We start from the raw sequence: 9771 nt of genomic DNA, 5'->3' as shown, positions 1-9771 counted from the left end.
ATCAGACCAGAGGACATTTCTCCAAAAAGTACAATCTTTGTCCCCATGTCCAGTTGCAAACCTGTTTTGGAGCAGTGGCTTCTTCCTTTCAGAGCAGCCTTTCAGGTTATGTCGATATAGGACTTCTTTTACTGTGGATATAGATAATTGTGTTCCTGTTTCCTCCAGCATCTTCACAAGGTCCTTTTGTTCTTGTTCTGGGATTGATTTGCACTTTTCGCACCAAAGTAAGTTAATCTCTAGGAGACAAAACATGTCTCCTTCCTGAGCGGTATGATTCCTGCGTGGTCCCATGTTGTTTACACTTGCGTACTATTGTTTGTACAGATGAACGTGGTCCCTTCAGGCATTTGGAAATTACTACCAAGGATGAACCAGACTTGTGGAGGTCCACAATTTATTTTCTGAGGTCTTGGCTGATTTATTTTGAGTTTCCCATGATGTCAAGCAAAGAGGAACTGAGTTTGAAGTTAGGCCTTGAAATACATCCACAGGTACACCTCCAATTGACTCAAATGATGTCAATTAGCCTATCAGAAGCTTCTAAAGCCATGACATCATTTTCTGGAATTTTCCAAACTGTTTAAAGGCACAGTCAAATTAGTGTATGTAAATTGCTGACCCACTGGAATTGTGATACAGTGAATCATAAAATTATAAGTGAAATAATCTGTCTTGTTGGAAAAATTACTTGTTTTAATGACTCCAACCTAAGTATATGTAAACTTCCGACTTCAACTGTACATATATTTTCCTATTCAAACATACAACTGTTAAAAGTAGGCTATTTTGAAAAATATTGTTTACTTGACATTTTTACAACAAGAAAGAAAAACAAATGATGTATTTTTATAAGGAGATCCCAACAGATTGCAACATACTGGCATGTCACTTTCTGCGAGTGTGGAAATACATGAGATATACAACAATATACCTTTAAGTAATAACAGCATTACAGTAGTATTACTTCTTTATACTGTCAGAATCATTTACTAGATTTGTTGCCATACTTCCATTAGAGACTTCACATTTACAGGGCATTCGGAAAGTATTCAGACCTCTTGACTTTTTCCACATTGTGGTACGTTACAGCCTTATTCTAAAATGGATTAAATATAGTCTATGTCTCATCAATCTATACACAATACCCCATAATAAAAAAGCAAAAATGTTTATTTGATTTTTTTCTCCAAATGTATTAACATTTCTAAACATAAATATATTGACATAAGTATTCAGACCCTTTGCTATTGGAGTGAAATTGAGCTCCGGTGTATCCTGTTTCCTTTGATCATCCTTGAGATGTTTCTACAACTTGATTGGAGTCCACCTGTGGTAAATTCAATTGATTGGACATGTTTCGGAAAGGCACACACCAGTCTATATAAGGTCCCACAGTTGACAGTGCATGGCAGAGCAAAAACCAAGCAATGAGGTCGAAGGAATTGTCCGTAGAGCTCGGAGACAGGATTGTGTCAAGGCACAGATTTGGGGAAGGATAACAAAACATGTCTGCAGCATTGAAGGTCCCCAAGAACATAGTGGCCTCTGTCACTGTTAAATTGAAGAAGTTGGGAACCACCAAGACTCTTCCTAGTGCTGGCCGACCAGCCAAACTGAGCGATCAGGGGAGAAGTGCCTTGGTCAGGTAGGTGACCAAGAACCCGATTATCCCTCTGACAGAGCTATAGAGTTGCTCTGTGGAGATGGAAGAACCAACCACCTCTGCAGCACTCCACCAATCAGGCCTTTATGGTGGAGTGGCCAGACAGAAGCCACTCCACCGTAAAAGGCACATGATAGCCCTCTTGGAGTTTGCCAAAAGGCACCTAAAGACTCTCAGACCATGACAAACACGATTCTCTGGTCTGATGAAACCAAGATTGAACTCTTTGGCCTGAATGCCAAGCGTCACATCTGGAGGAAACCTGGCACCAACCCTACGGGGGAAGCATGGGGGTGGCAGCATCATGCTGTGGGGATGTTCTTCAGCGGCAGGGACTAGGAGACTAGTCAGGATCAAGGCAAAGATGAACTGAGCAAAGTACAGAGAGATCCTTGATGAAAACCTGCTTCAGAGTGCTCAGGACCTCAGACTGGAGCGAAGGTTCACCTTCCAACAGGATAACGACCCTAAGTACACAGTCAAGACAACGCAGGAGTAGCTGGCACCTGCAGAGAAGAGGATCTGCAGAGCAGAATGGGAGAAACTCCCCAAATACAGGTGTGCCAAGCTTGTAGCATCATACCCAAGACTCAATGCTGTAATTGCTGCCTAAGGTGCTTCAACAAAGTACTGAGTAAATGGTCTGAATTACTTATGTAAATGTGATTTTGTTAATTTAGTTTTTTATAAATGAACAAAAATGTCTAAACTGTTTTTGCTTCATCATTATGGGGTATTGTGTGTAGATTAATGAGGAAAAATTATTTTTAAATCTATTTTAGAATAAGGCTGTAACGTAACAAAACGTGGAAAAAGTTTAAGGGGTCTGAGTACTTTCCGAATGCACTGTATCGCATGCTTTGCTCATGACACTCCTAGTAAATGTGATAGTCCAACTCAATAACCACTTTTCATTTTTACAGGTCCCACTTTACTACATAAGGAAGTCCTGTATTCAATAACAGCAGAATTGGCTCCTCCATTTTCCCTCCTTGTAAATGTACTGGGAAAATATCTCCATTGTTTTTGTTTCTTACTTTCATTTAGACAGTTTGAAATGAGACAGATGGAAGGGGAGGAACTGCATAGAAAGTGGTGCACCAAATATTCCTAATGAATGGAATGGTATCAAACACATGGTTTGACCACTCCATTCCAGACATTATTATGAGCCATCCTCCCCTTACCAGCCTACTGTGCTCCCACAGCCCTTTCTGTCTCCATGATGATACTGTTGGTGTCAGTCTCTGTTTCAATGTTGGACGAGGCGGTCTGTTTCAGTGTTGGACAAAGTTGTTTCTGTTTCAGTGTTGGACGAGGCGGTCTGTTTCAGTGTTGGACAAAGTTGTTTCTGTTTCAGTGTTGGACGAGGCGGTCTCTGTTTCAGTGTTGGATGAGGCGGTCTGTTTCAGTGTTGGACAAAGTTGTTTCTGTTTCAGTGTTGGACGAGGCGGTCTCTGTTTCAGTGTTGGATGAGGCGGTCTGTTTCAGTGTTGGACAAAGTTGTTTCTGTTTCAGTGTTGGACGAGGCGGCCTCTGTTTCAGTGTTGGGCGAGGTTGTCTCTGTTTCAGTGTTGGACGAGGCGGTCTCTGTTTCAGTGTTGGGCGAGGTTGTCTCTGTTTCAGTGTTGGACGAGGCGACCTCTGTTTCAGTGTTGGACGGGGCGACCTCTGTTTCAGTGTTGGACGAGGCGTTCTCTGTTTCAGTGTTGGACGAGATGGTCTCTGATCTGGCAGATGATGACTCCCAGCAGCACCAGGGCAGGCAGGAAGGAGTAGAGCAGGAGGAAGTCTAGGGTGTAGCAGTCCAGGGCTCCTGGGTAACCCTGGTCTATGATGTCATCTCCATCTGTCACCAGACAGGCGCCTGCCAGAGGTATTCTGCATGTACCTGCATAGAACATGGACAGAAATAATTAACCCCAGACTCATTGCAAAGATTCGACCACATACCGTACATGATTACATGAATAAACTAAAGATTAGTCCAGTGTTTCCCAACCCTGGTCCTCCAGTACCCCCAACAGTACACATTTTTATTTTAACCCTGGACACCTGATTCAACTTGTCTACTAATCAACAAGCCCTCAATGAGTTGAATGAGGTGTGTTTGTCAAGGGCCACAATGAAACTGTACTGTTGAGGGTACTCAAGGACCAGGGTTGGAAAACACTGGATTAGGCGATACAGTACAATGCAAGATCTCGACATTGGCTCTTTAGGGAAACCTGATAGGAATGTACCATACTGTTACAGTGCACGCATCACAGAATCCCCTGATTCATTTGGGCACTGGTTTCACTGGCTTCTTTAATTGGAGAAAGAGGTTTGGAATGAGTCTAACTGCAGGTGAAGTTGAGGCCATGAGCAGCTTACAGCCGTACTGCTGAGCCACTGGAGCAGCACATGCATCTGCTGGTTACTTCTATAGAGTGAGAGGGACAGGACCATCAGTTCACTTATGGTCTGTAGTTTACATATTTGACAGTGGTGATGGGAGCCCAAATAAAATGTCACCAGTACCAATAATTTCCTATCAGCATCAGATACATGAATTTTTAATGGGTATGTGCAATAGCATGACAATTAAGACACTGAAAACACAAGTCCATATTTCCTAGTAGTGGTCTGACCTGAGGAATCCGGAGCCCACCTTGACGCCAGTCACATTGAGAAGGGCCTCTCCTGTGTTGACCATGCACCACTCCCACAGCACCAGGGTCAGCAGCTCCCCTGCCACATGGGGCACCAGGAACCTCCACATCTCTAGGCTCACCTCCAACGTCCTGGGAGAGAAGGAGACTCATATGCATGGACACACAGTCGCGTGTGGGGGACTATGAATGCAAATCTGCATGGTGAACATGGACATACAGACACCGCAGAGGCCGGTGGGAGGAGTTAATAGGAGTACTAAATGGAAACCACACCATTGTTCTATTTTTTCCATTCCAACAAGCCTGTTCTCCTACAGCTCCCCCTACCAGCCACCTCTGACACATTCACACACAGAAAGCTACCAGTACAGGAAGGAGAGGAAGATGAGCACGCTGACAATGCTGAAGGGGAGGATGTGGAAGATGTAGGCCAAGAACATCTGTCACTTCTGGTACAGACCATCCTTACTCTCCTGGTCAGCCATGGCCCTCAGAGCAGGAACTAGAGGACAGCATCATTAGGCCAGTAGTGATTATGATATGAACACACCTCCTGCTATTGCATACAGGTCAGTATTACAAGGTTACCTTTAATTGTTTTTACCATCATACCTTTACACTGATTGGATTACAGTTTCTCTTGTATAATGTAATTTCAGAGCATAGATTTGTTCAAGACTGTCGTGACGTTGTATTAGTTAAAGTGACGACTGTTGTTCATCGAATGATTAAAAGTTTCTAATTGTGTGATTATCTGAATCAAGCAATTATTAACTCATTAACCTGGGGCACCATGGGAAAACTAGTTTTTATTGAGTTTCTATTTCCCAAAGTAACTCAAAGAATATCAGAATATCTATTTTATAACAGCCGCTAATTAACCAGTTACCTCTACAATCTCGTTCTGAACGTCGTATAGTCCGTGAATCTGCACGGACCCGGGTCTCTCCAATGAGTTCGTACCACACCAATCTTAGTTGAATATTTATTTACGAGAAAGCTAAAATTATGATAAAAGATACACATAGACAAAACACATTATAGGCTATTGATTAGAACTTAGTGTAACGGGCCAACAAACTATGGCGCGTGTTACCCACAATGGGGATTTCAAAGAGAGAGAGAAAAGAAAGTACACGAGAGAAATATACATTTTGGTGAATTTGTCAGCTATGCTATTCTAACCCTAGCCTTGCCCCAAACTGCCGCTCTTATGGGTCAGAATATAATGATGTAATTACGTGGGGAAGATCTCCGAGGATTCTCTGCGTAGACCGTTCAGGCTGCTCGATGACACACTTCCCCGGTGCACCTTTCTGGTCGTCCTCACGATGTCAGCGTCCTTTTGGCTTAGGAGTCTGTTCCCTCACCCTTGCTCTGGAAGGGGTCTTCTGAGGACAGACAGCTCTGTAGCTCAGAGCTCACAGCATAGGAATGAAACCGTTTAGATACCGCGATTTGCTGGGATTGGGTGCTAGGGGGTCCGGCTTGAATTCACCCGCTTAGACACAGCTACTCATCCGTAGCTTGGGTAGAAAAATATTTATTTGTCTTCAAACTTGCGTTGCGTTCTGGGTTCGTTGACTTTTTAGACCTTGGCTGCAGCTTGGGTCACGTAGTCTTCCCTGTAAATTCTTTACTCACAGGTTTTATACCCTTGGGTCAGAAGTGGGCGTAACCGCCTTTAGGGCAATTCTCTGGGTATAGCAAGTTAAGAGCAAGGTCTAAGTTTTTCTCAAATCCAATTTTAGAAAACTAACTTAACATTTCATCTTTACCAAAACATTCCCTTTGATTTGGACATTTTCCACACAACGTACAATGTATAAACAGCAAACATATACTAGGAAAACTCTTCACGATACAATGTTTTCATAATAACATCATCTATTAACCTTTAATAACACAACAAAAATGACATTCATTTTCATATTCCATCTATCACCATTGTGGCTGACGGAAACCATTGTTCCAAAGTCCCTTTATTTCATGTTTAATGTTCTGAGGCTGGTTCTCCATAGTAACAGGACAAAGGAATTTGTCTTGTGGCCTGAGATTTACCAGGGGCGTGAGGGGTCATAAAACCCCAACATCTTCAGACCCCTAGATCTCTCCTCCCCGGTTGGGGTTGAGAGATAATCTGTAGGGATGTGGTCTCCTGTAACCTGACCTGATCAGGACAGTCATGACAAGACCGATAACCATTATAAACCCATTGCTGCTATCTTGAGGTGTTTGGGTGCTTATTGACTCATGGTGTCCCTTAAGCCTCTTGGCCAAGTCCCTTATCTCCTTCCCTATCCCTTATCCCTACTCTGTGAGATTGGGGACGGAGAGAGATAGGGGGTAAAAGAGAAGGGTTCACTGTTCTAAGAGATCCAGAGGAAAGTCCCTGACCAGGGTCCTCTAACCAAATACAGTAAGGTCCACTTGACCAGGACATCAACCTTTAAAGTTTTACTAGAGATAAACACAGGTTATGACAACATTGGACCATTTTGTTGTTATTGTAACTCAATATTTTATCAATTGTTTCTCCACAGATGAACATTAGCATAATGTTCTGGGACAGAAGCATCAGGACACATCCAGTCTTGAGACAGGTTCCTCACAGTCCTACAGAAAGAGAAAGCGAGAGGTTAGAAAGGAGGACTGAGCCAAACAGTAAATCAGGAGGTGCCATCACGCTACCACATCATAGGCTACTATACCCTCAGAAATGAACCATATTTATTTCCCTTCATAATCAATAGCAGTACAGCAGATACAATAGTTTGAGGTGGGTTAGCAAGCCAAGTGCGACAGAGTAGTTTAACCTCTGACCTGAGAAGCACAGCCAGTTTGGCCAGGCTGCTGGGCGACTATTTGCTCTTGAGTTTGTCGGTCCTCTTGCAGCATGCTCCTTTAGATCTTTGAGTCCTGATAGGACGAGGTGATATTGTGCATGTAGCTGTAGGTAGTGGCCTTTCTCACTGCAGCGTGTGTCCACCGAAGTCAGATCCACTGTAGGTGGTGGCCTTTCTCACTGCAGCGTGTGTCCACTGATGTCAGATCCACTGTTGGTGGTGGTCTCTCTCACTGCAGCGCGTGTCCACTGATGTCAGATCCACTGTAGGTGGTGGTCTCTCTCACTGCAGCGCGTGTCCACTGATGTCAGATCCACTGTTGGTGGTGGTCTCTCTCACTGCAGCGCGTGTCCACTGATGTCAGATCCACTGTTGGTGGTGGTCTCTCTCACTGCAGCGCGTGTCCACTGATGTCAGATCCACTGTTGGAGGTGGTCTCTCTCACTGCAGCGCGTGTCCACTGATGTCAGATCCACTGTTGGTGGTGGTCTTTCTCACTGCAGCGCGTGTCCACTGATGTCAGATCCACTGTTGGTCAATCCATAGGACAGACCAGGAGGGAGGGTCAATAGAGAGATAGGGGCGGTACATGAATACATTGTGTGAAGTTAATATATTACTGTACCATAGATATCAAAGGGGTTCTACTATTCTGGATACTTGTAGCCAAAGGTGCTGAAAACGTTCACCATCTCCCCATGCCGGCCACAGAACACCCGTTCTCCTTTACTCATTATGGCTATTCTACTGAAGAGATGAGGAACACACAGGGCTGGAGTTAGTCCTCACCATTAACATAACTCAACAACAACAGAATATAATGCATTAACAGACTATTCTCTTGGATGAAAACAGTCTGAAGATTGACATAACCACTGAATATACGAACATAACACTGAGTAGCTTCGTTCTTGTTCCCTCACCCTGAAAATTTCAGAGCGTGGCTGGTGAATGGTCATTATGAAGATGCGGTCCCTTCTGGCCAGCTCAGCCAGTAAAACAACAATCTGATTGGCCGTCATGCTGTCGAGGCTCGTGGTTGGCTCGTCCAGAAGGATGACCTCTGTAACGACATCACATGTCGCAAAGTCACACATCAGGGAATATCTAACATAGAAAAAACATAAAAATCCAAATTAATTTGTATAAATGTTAAAAACTAAGTTGAACTTTGGCAAAGTCCCTCTCTAAGGGACAACTCTTTAAGATAAGTGTGTTCTTTTCCGTTAATTTCTCCAATTAACACAATTAAAAGATTGCCTCTTTGTAAAGGATGACTGGAATTAACAGATACATTAATTGTGTGATGATTTATTAATTTCCTGGTTGATTGGCGAGGCAGTGGACGGGAACCCTTCATTAATGTGGCCCAGTGTTTGGGTGGAGAGTGGTTCGTCTAATCCGAATGAGGCCTAAAACCCCCTCACCCCCTGGGTGTTCACAGGCCCTGATAAACTCCACCTGGGACCCCCCAAAGGATTCACTCAGCTTAATCCAGAGTGTATGATAACCCTGCCTTTCATTAGCCCCCCGTCCTCCATCTCTCCCTCTCTCTTCCTCCCTCTGTCCATTCCTCTCTGTTTCCGGTCTATTATTAGACACAAGTCTCTTTGTTAGTGGTTGAACTTTGTGGGGACTTTTGATGATCAACGTTTTCCTCCGCTCAAGGTGAAATACTCTTATCCTAACAATGAACAGTATAATCCATGATGTTGAAAATTAGTATTACTTGTTTTGTAAAACAGCCTGTATTTGTCTTCACATATTTTGGTCATGTATGGTATAGCTAGCTACATGCTTGCCTCCTGAAATTTTGCACAGACAATGACCAAAGAGCTTATTTGTCCTCACTATGGTACTGAAGGAACTGCATGGCAATGGACACCCTCCTCCTCTCTCCCATAGAGATCCCTGCGAAGATGCATCCTCCGATCACACCGCCATCACCTGCAGGCCAAGAGGTCAGGTGTCAACAACTTATCACAGTTGACACCATAATCTCGAAAAAATCTAGTGTATCTTCTTTCATGTGTGTCTGTTGTATGCCAGCCATGATCTAGAGGTTATCTCTAGTCTGTATCTGTTGTAGGCGAGCCCTGATCTAGAGGTTGTCTCTAGTCTGTATCAGTTGTATACCAGCCCTGATCTAGAGGTTATCTCTAGTCTGTATCTGTTGTAGGCGAGCCCTGGGCTAGAGGTCTATTCTGTATCTGTTGTAAGCCAGTCCTGGTTTAGAAGTCATCTCTAGTCTGTATCTGTTGTAGGCAAGCCCTGGTCTAGAGGTTATCTCTAGTCTGTATCTGTTGTAGGTGAGCCCTGGTCTAGAGGTTATCTCTAGTCTGTATCTGTTGTAGGCCAGCCCTGGTCTAGAGGTTATCTCTAGTCTGTATCTGTTGTAGGCGAGCCCTGGTCTAGAGGTTATCTCTAGTCTGTATCTGTTGTAGGCCAGCCCTGGTCTAGAAGTTATCTCTAGTCTGTATCTGTTGTAGGCCAGCCCTGATCTAGAGGTTATCTCTAGTCTGTATCTGTTGTAGGCGAGCCCTGGTCTAGAGGTTATCTCTAGTCTGTATCTGTTGTAGGCGAGCCCTGGTCTAGAGGTTAT

The 9771-nt window shown here is 43.9% G+C and overlaps 1 pseudogene; it reads right to left on the bottom strand.

The window, feature by feature from the left end:
* Positions 1-3369: 3369 nt before the first annotated feature.
* On the bottom strand, positions 3370-9222 carry LOC116376349 (ATP-binding cassette sub-family G member 5-like; annotated as a pseudogene).
* Between the last annotated feature and the right edge of the window lie 549 nt (positions 9223-9771).

Source organism: Oncorhynchus kisutch, linkage group LG11, assembly GCF_002021735.2.
Source record: "Oncorhynchus kisutch isolate 150728-3 linkage group LG11, Okis_V2, whole genome shotgun sequence".
Classification (NCBI taxonomy): domain Eukaryota; kingdom Metazoa; phylum Chordata; class Actinopteri; order Salmoniformes; family Salmonidae; genus Oncorhynchus; species Oncorhynchus kisutch.
The sequence above is the reverse complement of the archived record's forward strand: the minus strand, read 5'-3'. Positions and strand labels throughout refer to the sequence as shown.